The sequence below is a fragment of the Anabrus simplex genome, chromosome 1 (genome assembly GCF_040414725.1).
Source record: "Anabrus simplex isolate iqAnaSimp1 chromosome 1, ASM4041472v1, whole genome shotgun sequence".
NCBI lineage: Eukaryota > Metazoa > Arthropoda > Insecta > Orthoptera > Tettigoniidae > Anabrus > Anabrus simplex.
This window is the reverse complement of record NC_090265.1, coordinates 795,985,288-796,001,306: the sequence shown is the minus strand read 5'-3', so window position 1 is coordinate 796,001,306 and position 16,019 is coordinate 795,985,288. Positions and strand designations below refer to the sequence as shown.

Below are 16,019 nucleotides of genomic sequence, written 5' to 3'. Positions count from 1 at the left end.
TCGCCTCTCTGTGGTTTTACGTGTGGCACAGATGCGAAGTTTCTGATGTAAATACGTCCACCCAGCGAGTTGCCCGTGCGTGGTTTCCCATTTTCACACCAGGCAGATGCTGGGGCATGTGCCTTACCCACGGCAACTTCCTTCCCACTCCTAGGCCTTTCCTATCCCATCGTTGCCATAAGACCTATCTGTGTCGGTGCGACGTAAAGCAAATTGGGAATAAGTCCACGTAAAATAACTGTAATCCGTGACTAAACATGTTTTCTGTATTAGAAATACGCGTTTTGTCAAAAGGTTCAACCCCCTGTGTGGAGGGGACGCAGACGAAGAATACGCCCGCGATATCCCCTGCCTGTCGTAAGAGGCGACTAAAAGGGGCGACCAAGGGATGCTGAATTTTTAACCATGAGATTACCTGTGATTAGTACCGTCACGCGAGGACCAACATGAGTCGACTTTTCTTGCAATTTGTTCGACTATGTGAGGAATATCATGGGTCTGCGGGTGGGTTATTATGGGTTTACAGCACCCATGTATAGTATCCCGTACGGTTGGAACACCCCAAGGAGCTAAAATAAGGCTACACTCGCTGGAGTGTTTCACCATCTGGTAGTGGACATCATGGGTCTGCGTTTCGAGGAACACCACAGGTCTGGGCGTTGCCTGTGATTAGTACCACTATATAAGCGACAGCGTGGGTCTGCGTTGCCTGTGCTCACTATGTGAGGAACACCACGTACGGGTCCCTGTGATTGTCACTGTGTGAGTAACACCATGGGTTGCGTTGCCTATGAGTGGCGCCATTATGTGAGGAACACCGTACATCTGCGTTACCTGTGATTAGTACCACTATATAAGCGACAAGGTGGGTCTGCGTTGTCTGTGCTCACTATGTGAGGAACACCACGTACGGGTCCCTGTGATTAGTGTCACTGTGTGAGTAACACCATGGGTTGCGTTGCCTATCAGTGGCGCCATTATGTGATAAACACCGTACATCTGCGTTACCTGTGAGTGGTATCACAAAGTGAGGAATACCGTGAGTCTACGTTACGTATGATTAGTACCGTTACATGAGAAATGCTATGGTTCTACTTTACTAGCGATAAGTACCATTATGAGGGGTCGTTGACCTGGATTTTGAACCCCTTTAGACAACAAGCATAATCGATTCAGGATTGTGCTCTGGAGGCAGCTCCTTGGTCAGTACATACCATTGTTTTTAGTTTGTGGGAAAGTGAGGCATTGCGGGTCGGATCCACTGATTGTTTATAACCATTGTTCATCGTCGTCTTTTTGAATTCTAGTCAGTGGCATGATTTTGGAATTATGTTCAACGTTTAATAATGTAAGTTGGATCCGATGATTATTTTACATTCATATTCATCCATTCATTCTTCATAATCAACTTTGAATTCTGGTCAGTGGATGGATTTTGGAATTTTAAATTGCCATTACATTTCGTACCATTAGGGGCCGATGACTTAAATGTTAGGCCACTTTAAACAACAATCATCATCATCATCATTATCATCAAATGATTCAATAACAACTCTCCACCGGGAGAGTTGGCCGTGCGGTTAGGAGCGCGCAGCTGTGAGCTCGCATCCGGGAGATAGTGGGTTCGAACCCCACTGTCGGCAGCTCTGAAAATGGTTTTCCGTGGTTTTCCATTTTCACACCAGGCAAATGCTGGGGCTGTACCTTAATTAAGGCCACGGCCGCTTCCTTCCCATTCCTAGACCTTTCCTTTCACATCGTCGCCATAAGACCTATCTGTGTCGGTGCGACGTAAAGCAACTAGCAAGAAGAACAACAAGAAGAATAACAACTATGAAGGAATGGCAGGTGTTTTCACAACCTTGGAAATTTATCGAACAACTCCCTTGGTATATTATTCCATTCTTTAACTCATCTTCCTATGCACGAATATTTGCACCAATATCCTCTTAAATTCCAACTTTAATATCACAATATGGCGATAAAGTTGGAATTCAAGAGATGAAGACTAATTATGAATCTTCTAGGCTTCATGGTAAAGTATTCATCAGGCAGAAGTTTCGCTCTTTCTTACGGGGAGGAAATTAACCACCTAAATGTTCCAGATTGTATGACACGTAATATCGCGGATCTTAAGACTTTGTCAACTACTGAACTACAGAAACTTTTTTGGTTCAGATGTACGTTTATGGAAGATTTATATATGGATTTCGTAAGTGATACGATGCAAGACAGGAAATTTTGTACGTCCATCCTACACTGTTGTGTCTGCATTTACTACAAGTGTCTTCTTTACATTCACTTTACTTAAAGCTTTGCAGTAGCGTTATGTAACATGTGAGGACAACTTATTAAGTGCAAAGTTCTGCCGTGGAGGATTTAAATTCTGATATTAAGGGGATATACCGACACTTATGAGGGATATTGACACGAGAACTGGATTAAGATCCCAGTGGCGACTGTTAGCCGTGTCGTTTCTCACTTCAAACTGAGATGAATACTTGGATAGCACTTAACGTGCAGGCTCTTTCCATAATTAACGACAAATATACACACCTATACAGGAAACTTGCAGGTTATCAGAAATTCCTCACGCATGTAAGCGCATGCAACTGTTCACCACGATGTCCCTTGTCCCTTTAATCGGAAAAATGAAAGTATCACAAAACCATTGGTTGTCAACATACATTGGCACACCTTGCCATTGTTGTTATCCGACAAAAATAACTTAATCGTTGAAATCATCCAGTAGAGTCGCGCTTTCATTACTAAATGACAGCGCAATCGGAATGTCTAATTTGGACTACAGGCTGACTAGCTGGCACCACTTCCGAAGTCTTCAACTCAGTAGCTGATGCCACATGATTTGCAATAGTAATAATAAAATAATATTAATAATCGTATGCCTCAGCTACCGTGTGCTGACATTTTAATTTTACGCCATCTGGCTGTCTGCTCGTCAATTTCGAAATTCTGTTTTACTCTAGACCTAATAGATGGCAGACTGAGTAAACCGAAACTTTCTTGGGCGTCTATGGCTGAGATTTAATGAATTTTGTCGGGTAAACACCAAATGTGTCATCAGAGAGTGTCGAATGGACTTTTTCCCGCCCTTCAAAAATCCGACTACCTCTGCCGGGTTTGAACCCGCTGTCTTGAGATCCGTAGGCCGACTCTCTACCACTGATCCACAGCGTTTATCTAGCCCATTCAAGAGCTCAAAACTACTGAGAAATTGTTTCGCCACCACTGGATTGCAGCAGAGTCTTGAATTGATTCCAAGTTCTTCTCTGCCATCGATCCGTTTCTTTTCTATTTTAATTTAATTTCATTTAACCGAGTGACTTGGCCATGCATTTAGGAGCGCGTACCTGTGAGCTGGCATTCGGGAAATAGTGGGGTTCGAACTTCACTGTCAGCATCCCTGAAGATGTTTTCCATAGTTTCCCATTTTCACACCACGCAAATGCTGGGGATGTATCTTAATTAAAGCCACGGCCGCTTCCTTCTCACTCCTAGCCCTTTCCTCTCTCTCTCTCTCTCTCTCTCTCTCTCTCTCTCTCTCTCTCTCTCCTTATTTCCAAGAGAATGTTAATCTCACTTTCTCCACAGAAAAATTCACCTAACTGTGAGACCTTTCATTGTATGTCTTTGTAAGTGGCGAAGTTAGGCTCTTGGGCCTCTTTTGCACTCACAACATATATAGTGACATAATTTTGAAGTTGCTACATAATACTGCACATCTACAGTTGAAACAGACTTACTTCCTCTAACCAGAGTTCAGTCTTACTTTGTAGAATATACTCAAAGCCAGTGGCCCAATGTTCTTCAGATCTTCACTGATGGGTCAAAAATGCCCTCACCGCCTGCAGTGGGATGCGCTTTTTACTGTCCCGCAACTGAAGAATCTCGTTTATTTACTTTACCAAATGACTGGACTAGTTTTAAAGCAGAAGCTGTCGCTATTTCCGAAGCTCTAGCATACAGTTCAAGTGTTAACCTTCAGCAGATTTTATAATTACTGACACTCTGTGTCTTCAAGACTGCTACATACAAACTAACGGTTCATCAAATTCAGAACATTCAGAGATTTTGACAACTTACACGTATCAATATTGAAGTGCACTTTCTTTGGATGCCTAGTCATAAAGGTATCCTACACAACGAATATGTTGACCGGCTCGCTAGAGCAGCAACGCATTTGGGCGAACGGCTAGATTCACCAGTATCAATTCGAGACTGTGCCGCGTATCAAGCAGCGTTCCTGAACGTAAATCGAAGAAGAATGGAATATTACAAAAAGCCAACGGGGAAAACAATACGCTGCAGTCCAACCATACCCCCTTCACTCACTTTGGTTCTTCAAATGGAATGCTTGTCGCCGATACGTCACTTCTCTTATTCGCATGAGGTTCAATCACGGCAGTTTTGCGAATCACCTCTACCGGATAGGGGTCCTAAACTTGCCTTACTGTTCCTGTGATCGTCAAGCAATCGCTGACCTCAACCGCATTTCTTCTCGTGCCATGTTTATAATGTACAGCGGAAACAATTCATAACTTTATTTTCATTGACCTTCCAACTACCACTCAACATAGAGTGCAGTGCATTATATCATCGCAGCAACCAGAGGTATATAGTGCAATCGCCATATTCTTAAAGGACTCCGATTTAAGACCATAAAGTTTGACGTGATACAACATCGAAAAAAATTTCAACATACTACAGTTGCAGTGTTTCAATTTCTTCTTCTTTTTCTTCTCTCTCTCTCTCTCTCTCTCTCTCTCTCTCTCTCTCTCTCTGTGTGTGTGTGTGTGTGTGTGTGTGTGTGTGTGTGTGTGTGTGTGTGTGTGTGTGTGTGTGTGCGTGAGAATTTTTTTTGTAAGGACTCAGAACGTAATCAAAGTACAATATTATTATGAAAGATTCACATGTGCCTATGTATTCTAAGTGTATATTTACTGTAGGCTATATATTTTGTATTCTAATGTGTTTCTAGCTGGCTGTTTGGTCTGGTACCTAAAACCAATAAAATACAATAAATTTAAAAAATCTACAGTTACAAACTGTAGTAGTAGTAGTATAATAGTGATCATGTTTATCATGATGAATGTTCTCTACCTGTATTTTAAAAGATGATAGCTCTACGTCATACAAACTGCATACCACATGTTTACGCATTTAAGAGGAAATCTCGACAGGATCGCTTAAACGAGACAGAGAGAGAATTGCACCAGACGCCAGGAAGTACCGGTTGTAAGCCTGTACTGATCTACAGATTCTCTCCAGCTTTTCCTATTTATTTAGTGGTCGCTGAGACCAATCTGGCTCATTTTGCCATTAAAGGCCAAATTAACTTTCTGATGTCATGTGATTTTTCAGGTGAATACTCCAATCAGTGTTTAAACGTGTAAGCTCTGTCTCTTTTATCTGGCAAGACCGTTAGCAGTTACGACGGATGTAAAAGTGTTATTGTTATTATTATTGTTATTATTGTTATTATTATTATTATTATTATTATTATAGTGACTTAACGACTAACTAGCCCTTCTTCTCACCAGTGTTATATTTATTAATAACTTAACGGCAGGATAGAAAAATATTTTTATGGTTATTAATTTCATCAGGAATAAAATCTGTGTTCCGCGCATAAACTAATGATCCCGGAAATAAACTTGCTCCGCAAATCATGTTAATTAATTTGCAAACTGTGGTGTAGAATTAGGTACGATTGTGCAATTACGAAACCGCACACCAACTTAATGCTGATAAACTTGTGTAGGCCTAACAACACGATCATATTTTAATTAGGCAAATTAGGTCATTATTACTAATTAAGCTTGTTCCGGAAAATGTTTCATAGTGTGGTAAAATATTTTAAATTGTAGATTGAAACGATATATTTGATGTAACAAAGTTAATGCAATGAGCTCACAGTTGTGTTCAACGACATTCTGTAAGAAAGATGAATTCTCGTACGAAATTATATCGCTCTGTTTTCAGACGTACTTCCCTGTACGTGAGTGAAAGCTGAATTAGCTCAGGATTTCTTATTCATAAGTTGGAAATAATAGATATGAGGTTAGTGAGAATTATTGCTGGTATAAATAAATGGGAACAATGACAAGAGGGTATTCGCAATAAGGCACCTAACCCGTTATGCATACATACAATTCAACGAAATCTTACACAAATCTACTGGCATGGTTTTTAATGCATCGTGATATGAAGCCAGTAACACACCTTAAAATAACAATAACCATCGCCGATATGAGATCAACATGATAACTTGTCCTGCCGGTACCCATGCTTTATACACAGCTATAAACTGTCGGCAGTATTTACCTGTCCATGTCAAACATGATGGCCCCCCCCAACTGTTAACTTTAATGTCATATTTAAGAACACGTCGTAAAAGTGGGAGATTAGAGTAGGTGGATCCCTAGCATTCGATTGAAACAGATTTCTTATCCTGTCAGTGGCGGGTAGTCGTTAGTGGGGGAGAAGGGCTGACAGGGCTAGATTTATTTAAATACGGTGGTCATAAATATATTATATGAACATAAATAAACATCATGAATCAATCGATCAGTCACTACTGATCTGCATTTAAGGCAGTCGTCCAGGTGGTAGATTCCCTATCGTTTTCCTAGTCTTTTCTTAATTGATTGCAAAGAAATTGGAAATTTATTGAACATCTCCCTTGGTAAGTTATTCCAATCCCTAACTCCCTTTCCTATAAACGAATGCTTGCCCCAATTTGTTCTCTTGAATTCCAACTTTATCTTCATATTGTGATCTTCCCTACTTTTAAAGACACCACACAAACGTATTCGTCTACTAATGTCATTCCACACCATCTCTCCACTAACAGCTCGGAATATACCACTTAGTCGAGCAGCTCATCTCCTTTCTCCCGAGTCTTCCTAGCCCAAACTTTGCCACATTTTTGTAACGCTGCTCTTTTGTCGGAAATCACCCAGAACAAATCGAGCTGCTTTTCTTTGGATTTTTTCCAGTCTTGAATCAAGTAATCCCGGTGAGGGTCCCATACACTGGAACCATACTCTAAGTGGCGTCTTACCAGAGACTTGCATTTCCTCTCCTTTATATCCTTACTACAAGCCCTAAATGCCCTAATAATCATGTGTAGAGATCTGTACCTTTTATTCGCAATCCCATTTATGCGATTGCCCCAATGAAGATCTTTCCTTATATTAACACCTAGGTACTTACAATGATTCCCATAAGGAACGTTCACCTCATCAACGCAGTAATTAAAACTGAGAGGAATTTTCCTATTTGTGAAACTCACAACCTGACTTTTAACCCCGTTTATCATACCATTGCCTACTGTCCATCTCACAACATTATCGAGGTCATTTTGCAGTTGCTCGCCATCTTTTATCTTATTTATTACTCTAGACAGAATAAAATCGTCCGCAAAAAAGCCTTATCTCTGATTCCACTTCTTTACTCATATCATTTATATATAAGAAAACATGAAGGTCCAAAAATACTGCCTTCAGGAATTCCCCTCTTAATATAGTACATAAAAGTAAATAAAATAGATGAACATTAAACAAACGCCGAAGAGAAGACACCCAAAACAGTAAAAAATATTGTTTTTTTCACAACCACACAGCCAAGAATTTTTTTCATTGATACGTCTTTCAAACTTTCTTGAATAATTCTCCGGTCCGTGCACTCCGTTTGTAAAGCACTTGCACTATATTCAGATGTGATGTTGGCCTACCGTTTTCCTTAATGCCCACTTTTACCCTTAAATGTAATGCACCAAAACGTAGAACCTTTTAACTCCGAAACTTACATTTTTCACCTCCACACATGGATAACTTCCGACCAACTACCTACTTTTCAAAAATAGTTTTTTCTTCTTTTTCTTCAATTTTAAGTTTGGCCTTCGACCAATCGACCATACAGCCAGTTTATAATACACTGTAAAACGTTAACAAGTATGACACTGACCAATCTTTGTGTAAAGAAATGTAACTAGATACACAGTGCGAAGACACCAGTAGTCGAAAAAATGAACAAGCAAGCGAGTACATACTGTACGATGATTGAGTAAATCCTGTGGTTGAAAGGCGTTAGACAGTCTAAAATGATGCGACTTAAATCTGCGACACATGAGGGGTAGGGTATCTCTTAAAAGGGATTAGTTTTATTTATTGAAACGCATACCCCGTTATTATGTTTATTAGTCTATTAGTTACCCAAGTACAGAATTTCACCTTCCTACATTAATTTTAACCCGTGCCGACGGGGCCTAAAAGTTTTAGAAAATAGCTGCTTAAAGTGTCTCTTAAATGTAGTTGTAGATGATCACTCAAAACAATTTATAGAAATATAAATTAAAACAGAAATTCATATAACGCTCTTCTTGAAAGTAACAAAAAAAGATACAATTTTTATAGTTATTCATTTGGATATTTCCTCTTCAAAGTCTCTTTTTTTACAGTCCAGGTAAATTTTTCTATGTTCTTACACACATTGTAATAAGAACTGCTTCTGTTCTTCATCTGCGGTAATCAAACCTTGAAAGTCTGTCATTAGTTTAACAGCTCTTTTAGCTGTGTCATTAACTGCTTTTAAGGTAGAAACCTTGTTTTTAGCTTCCACAAACGCCACGTTGTCTTTCCATGAAGATACAATTTCTTGAAGGAAACCACTGTCAAGTTTCAGTCGTGAAAATAAATCTTTACTCTTGACAGAAACAAAATCACTCAAAGAATTCCCTGAAACAAGATAAAATACTTGTAGTGCCTGTAAATAAAACAAATAAGTTCTAAATTAAATACCAGATTACACACTAGTAGTCTACTACGTACCATATAGAGAGCCAGACATCTCTTCTTTCGATGGAACATATCTCTTTCCGGAATCACCAAAGCTTTCTTTTAAGTTTTCTACAATGTTTCCTTTGGTCTGCTCATCAACTTCATCATCAAAAATTGAAAGGATGGCTATTTCCTCTGACAAGTACCACAAGTGTTCACTGAACTTGTTTAAAGCCGCATTGGAAATCAACTTGTCAACTTTCTCGTAATATTTTAATGCCTTTAAAAAACAAAAATCTTGATTGGGCACTTTTATCGCCAAACTACATCCAAGCCAGGGCTTCACGTAAACGGCCACAATGAATTAACAAACATCTTGTAAAGCTTGTTTGTCCTTAGCGCTCATTTTAAACTGGGACTGCAGTAAACACATTTTTAAGGAGTAAATAGCTCTTGCCATCCATCGTGCTTGATGCATTGCACCAGGAGGTCTGAATTTTATTTTATTTTTAATGTCTCCACCCAGAAAAACAATAGCGGGCTCAATGAGCTCGCGAATCATCTCGTACAGTCGATTTTGCCAGCTCATTGTTAAAAAAGTCACCAATTCAATAATATTTACCTCACAGAGATGTTGTTGGACAAAATCAGTGCACGGTTGTATCACAGCACATTATTTGTACCTTATCATCCAGGTTCCAGTCATGAAGGGCATTTGATACTGCTTTCGCTTGCTCTTTGCCGGAAGAGTTGTCTAACTTCGGCTCAGCAAGAAGTCGTTCTTCCTCGTCATATGAAATAATAATTGGTAGGCGTTCTTCTTTAGAACTTCTTACGTCCAGAGCAGGTAACAATTTTCCATCCCAATGAACAGTAACTACTTCGGGCACGTTATTCTGAAAATCGGATTTAATGGATCCCGCTCTATCTTTTCTCATTTGTGTTCGAATGCATTGAATAGAAGATTTGTTGATCGGGTAATTATCAGAACTAAGACCAAGTGCTTCTACTACAGACTGAATTATATAAACATCATCTCTGATGCTTAGTTGACATCTGTCTAAAGTTGCAACTAATTTAGATGTGATAAAATCTTTTCTTCCTCTTCTTGTCGACGTAGCTCAAGAACTTACAGATTGAGATGTGGATGGCAGAGATTCTTCCAGGCTTTTCTTCAGAGCCTGTAGATAGTTCTTCTAAGTCTTCATGTGTATCAAAGGTCTGTAAAGTTGCAGATTCCAATGAGCTCGCGGAAGGCATTTGCTTTAGTCACTTTTTATCTTCTGCGAGTTTTCTCAGCCTGGCCCTTTCTTCAATTTCAGCCTACTTTTTGTCAACTCCAGCTAGGCACCCCGGACTCCCTAGCTCCCTTTACTTTTGCAAAAATATTTTATCTTCTTCGTTTTTTATTCTTCCAAGAGCATCAGCATGTGCAATATCGAATAAATTATCTAATTAAAGTTGAAAGTTCTCCTCGCGGCGCCTATGTAAATCCTGAATCTTCTTGCTATTTGTTTGCAGTTCTCGCCAGACCTGATAAAGATCCACTAACTTCTTAACACAATTAGGCACAGCTCTGGTAGGTATTCTAGCCTTTTCCCAGAATATATTGCACTCCCGAATGACAAGATTTGCGCTTTCACTAACGGTCAACTTAACCTCACGTATGTTGAACAATTTAACTGCGAGAACTTGACGATTAGATGGTAATTTTGCGTTTGTTATTTGGTGATTTACTTCACCAACGAAGAAAATATTTTTTATTGCTCCTTAGTTCCACTGACATCTTCGAAATATAGAACAATCCGTGCTAGCTACCTGATAAGCGAAAAGTAAGTGATTATGGGAGCGCGCCACACTTGTGATGCAACTTGTATGGACACGTTTGCGCGCGAGTCGGCACGGGTTGCACTGTTCCAAATAAGGAAAAAAATTGTTTTCGGGTGTTTTAGGCCCAAATGAATAAAACAATAACCTATGCATTGAAAAATTAAAACTTTGAAAAATAAGGGACAGCCTAATGCGGGGTTCATGAACACAGAGGGGTGAGTCAAAATGCTTTTCTTCTGTAGAGATGATTAGGGTAGCCTGAGCTTGATATTGGTGAACCGAAATTTCAGGCAGTTAATAAGATTCCCGTGTAAAAAAAAAAAAAAAAAAAAAAAAAAAAAAAAACCCTAGGATACGGTAAGTGATTTAGTATTTCTTTTTTAACGTGTTTTTTATTGTTTTTATATATTAGGCAATTGTTTCGTCGGATATCGTTTACTAAAGCTAAACTACAGTACTAAAAACATATTAGTAATTGGTAAATAATAATCAATGTATATCTTCAATCTAGAGAGATGCCCCATGTCTCGCTACAAAACATTCTCCATGACTTGGTGTTTCAGCCGCTCGCACACCATAACATGGCGAATACCCTCGCGTTACTATGGCAACGACATATGCACTCGGGCTATGATCTACAGCAGAACATCAGGTCTGTTTTCCAAACTCAGCCACACAGAGTAGGAAGTGCATCTCTACCCTGAGTTAAGGCCACACTATATGCTATGTATATCTAGTGGGCCGCGCCGGTGTGACTGTGTTTCACGCTTTCACCCATCCAAGCAAGTCCTGACCACGCCCAATGTTGCTTAACTGCGCTGATAGGACGAGAACCGGTGTATTCAACATGGTATGGCCATTGGCTGTGACTGTGTTTAGCAGTGAAATAAGGTATCGCGATATGATATTAATAAGAAAAAATCACATCAATATTAGGCAAAATAGTTAAAAAATACAATAAATTAACTAAGTAAGAATGGTATATTCATGCAGTGGGATACGCAACTTAGCCCCTTCTACATAGCCGCCCCTACTTACTATACGCAATGATTATTGAAGATGTATTCAGTTTCAGACTGAAGCGGCAATCTGTAAGTTGAACCCCATTTTGCTATGCAGTAGTTAATCTTTATGCATCCTCCACCTCCGCAGTCAAACGACTGTTCCTACAGTATTGTTCCGCCTTTGCTGCAAGTAAACAAACCCGTCTTCGCCAGCCTCAATACAGAGCCCGCTAAATATAATCTCTTCCTGTCGTTCATTCTTTTTCTGTCTTGCTGTTAAAAGACTGCCTCTAGAGTCTAAGCTTCTGCTTACCATCAACTGCTACCATAGGAAATGGTTTTTTTTTTTACCGGCAACCACATCTATCGAGAGAAGACACTAAACCCGAATTTATTCAACGTACCTAGTGTACATGCACAATAAAGATTGTGTAGTGTGTCCGGTATGGTCTAGTGGCTAGGATACCTGGCTCTCACCCAGGAGGCTCGGGTTCGATTCCCGGTACCGGAATAAATTTTTGCTCTTTGTATCTTCTTCAGTGAAGTTAAGCATGTTTATTAAACTCTGTTTGAAGGCTCCTCTGTAGACAGAGTCTCTGAATGCATTTCTTTTCTTCATAATTTAACTTTTTTCATATGAGATAAATTGAATGTTTAGATTGACTAGCCCTCCTGGTGGCTATGATTGTTAAGGCGTGACGTCTATATGGTCTAACACCGTGGTTAGCCGATTCGAGTCCCATTAGTCGAAAAAAAATCATTCGGGTAAGAGAAGTGGTGGTATTCAATGATCACTAGATTGCGTGCCAAAAGCCTGGATTCAATAAATTCCAAACCTCTCTGCAGTGCTCGTATGAAGTGATGGTGATTCGTCCATCGGATGGAGGCGTTAAGCCTTGAGCAGACGCCTTGATGCTATTCGACGGATTAGGCTATGTGCCGGCATCGGGTTTCACCCTCTCCCTTTCTAGAATCAAATTTCACATCATTCATTTCATCGCATTAACTCCTCTGATAAGGTTGACGTCAGGAAGGGCATCCGATCGTAACAATTCGCTACAAAGATTCATCTCATTTCATACCCGACCCCGTAGGAAAACGGGACAAGGGTTGTAGTAGTAGCAGCCGTCTCGGATTTTAGCCCATCAGCCTGTTAGGCTTTGAGTGCTTTTTCTTGAAATATTACTGTGCTATGCTGGACTGATTTGGTATATGGTGGCCAAGTTAGTTTACTATTGACTGGTCAGAATATGACCTGGTGCCATATGGCGGGGGGGGGGGGGGGTGCCTTACGGCAGGGTGGGGGATGCAGAGACTAAAGCAGACCCTACACGGTCAGTAATACTGATCAGTAATACTGAGTCAATAATACTGACAGTACGCATCAATATTGTACCGACCTTACACGATCATTATTACTGTCAATATTTTGGCCAGTACCAGTGCACTTGCTTACCATTGCGGTATTCTCACCTTACAAATAAAAAGTCGATAACCGTCAATATAATTTGAAATTGCAGTATTTAATAAAAATGGATCGTAAAAGACGGGCATGCGTAGCTACCATACTAGCAGTCTGCACAAAACGCAGTGTTAAACGAGAAGAGAAGAGTATTCTCATATGAAGTTCTTCTTCCTCTTCTTAATCTGTTTACCCTCCAGGGTTGGTTTTTCCCTCGGACTCAGAGAGGGAGCCCACCTCTACCTCCTCAAGGACAGTGTCCTGGAGCGTGAGATATTGGGTCGGGACATACAACTGGGGAAGATGACCAGTACCTCTCCCAGCGGCCTCGCCTGCTATGCTGAACAGGGGCCTTGGTGAGTGATGGGAAGATTGGAAGGGATAGACAAGGAAGCGGTCGTGGCCTTAAGTTAGGTGGGAAACCACAGAAAACTACTTCCAGAATGGCTGAGATGGGAATCGAACCCACCTCTACTCAGTTGACCTCTCGAGGCTGAGTGGTCCCCGTTCCAGACCTTGTACCACTTTTCAAATTTCGTGGCAGAGCCGGGAATCGAACCCGGGTAATCACACTAACCACGGCACCACAGAGGCGGACTCATATGAAGTTGTTGAGGGAAATACAATAATATCGAAGTAGAAGATTATCAGAACTATTTCCGAATGAGTGAGGTAAGCCTATTTTTGCGAAATTACTAGGAGTGGTAGAGCCTTTTCTAATAAGGCAAAATACAAACATGCGGACCTATTTATCGATGGCAGAGAGAAATTAGCGGTGACATTGAGGTATCTTGCAACTCGTAGAAATTTAGAAGATTAGTTAGGCCTAAAGTTTTCCGCTATAATGTACCAGTTTCCATCAGTACAGCAGTTGTGGAAACATGTGAAGTATTGTGTTGCGTTTCATATAGCTCGATAAACTTTTGCGATAGGCCTACTTGGCGGTTCCACAAGCACCTCTACTTGGCCTTGGTGAGAAACGCATTTGTCGTCCATCGCTGCTCCGTTAATACTGACAGAAATAATGACAAACGCACTCACACGGTCAGTATAACTGTCAGTATCCCCACCACTCTACAGTACTGATGCTCGTAGATCAGGAAATCCGGATCTGCTTCAGTATTGGCCTTCATTCCATCATTCCAGTCCACACGCGATCAGTATTACTGTCAATATTTTTCGATACTGACAGTTTTATTGACCGTGTAGGGTCTGCTTAAAACTTTGGGCCTCTTGTAACGGAGACCCTCAGTACCATAGTTCCCAAGCTCCCTAATGAGGGGGTTTTGAATAGAGCCGAGTTTCGCATAGAGCTTCCTGGCTTGCTTCATAATGCGCTCGGTGATGGGAGCTATGTTATTGTTTCTGTGGAGATCAGAATTGCGGGTAAACCAAGGCGCATCCGAGATGAACCGCAGTGCTCTGTTTTGAACACGTTGCAACCTCGCCAGATGCGTCTTAGCCGCACATCCCCAGACGGGGCTGGCATACTCAAGGGTCGGACGTATGGTGGTTTTGTACAGCAGGAGTCTGTTTGCACGTGTGAGCCCATTCTCGGCTTTCATGAGCGGGTACAATTTGGAAAGGCGGCGGTTTGCAATGGCCTGTCTAGCGTAACCCCTAGGTACTTGGTGGAGTCAGACCACCTGATGACTTCACCGAAGAAGTCCAGGGGGTCTGGGTCTGTTCTGATTCTCTTGGAGAATAGAGTGGCTGAACTCTTAGTGACATTAATTTTGATTCTCCATTTCTCGAACCAGGGTTCGAGAGTGGAGAGAGCGTCCTGAATGTTAAGTTTGATTCTAGAGGGTTGCCACGAGACAGTGGAAATGGCCGTATCGTCCGCGTAAAGATAGATCTTCGCACGCGCCGGTTTAGGCATATCTGACATGTAGAGGTTGAAGAGAGTTGGAGAGAGTACTCCACCTTGTGGAACACCAGCCGCAAGGGGACGAGGATCCGAAAGTACTCCGTTAACCTCAACCTGGAAGGATCTATCAGTCAGATAGCTGGTAAGGAGCCTAATGATGTAGTGCGGGAAACCAAGGAGATGAAGCTTGTAGATCAGCCCCTGGTGCCACACTCTATCAAAGGCGCGTGCGATATCTAGGAAACAGACTCCTGTGTGACGTCTATGGTTGAAGTTTTTAGTGATTTCTTCAACTAATCTGAGAAGCTGGTGGGTCGTGGAGTGGCCCTCCCTGAACCCGAACTGCTCATCGTTCATTAAGTTTTTATCAGTGATGATTTGATAAAGTCTTGAGTGGAGAAGAGACTCGAAGAGTTTGGAAATGATTGAGAGTAAAGAGATGGAGCGGTAATTCTGCGGAAACGCAGGATCAGCGAGTGGTTTCAGGATCATGATAATAATAATAATCGTATGGCCTCAGCTACCGTTTGCAGACATTTCGATTTGACGCCATCTGGCTGTCTGCTCGTCAATTTCGACGTTCCGGTTTACTCTGTCTGCCATCTAGCGGACCTAGAGTAAACCGGATCTCTCTTGGGCGTCTATGGCTGAGATTTAATTAATTTTGTCGGGTAAATACCAAATGTATCACCAGAGTTCTTTTACATGCCGACATCGTACGACATGGAGTGTCGAATGGACTTTTTTCCGCCCTTCAAAAATCCGACTACCTCTGCCGGGTTTGAACCCGCTATCTTGGGATCCGGAGGCCGACACTCTACCACGGATCCACAGAGGCAGCTAGGATCATGATGACCTTGGCACTTTCCCAGGATGCGGGAAAGTGCCCAATGGTTATATCGTGAACCCGTGACCGATCTGCTGTAAAACAGCAGCCATTTCAACCAATCTCAGCTATTTATCGCCACGATTATACAGTTTACGTTTTATAACTTTCAATTTAACGCACCATACATGTACTTGATTACGTAAATCCGTCAGTGAAACCTGAG

The 16,019-nt window shown here is 41.2% G+C and overlaps 1 protein-coding gene and 1 non-coding gene across 2 annotated transcripts in view; both read left to right on the top strand.

Annotated features, from left to right (window-relative positions):
- The window catches only part of LOC136856986 (uncharacterized), a 423,798-nt gene that overhangs the window by 252,758 nt on the left and 155,021 nt on the right, over positions 1-16,019 (top strand). The gene's annotated exons all lie outside the window — the stretch shown is intronic.
- Positions 12,075-12,146, top strand: TRNAE-CUC (transfer RNA glutamic acid (anticodon CUC)). Its single transcript has one exon. It is a non-coding gene; the product is annotated as a tRNA-Glu (tRNA).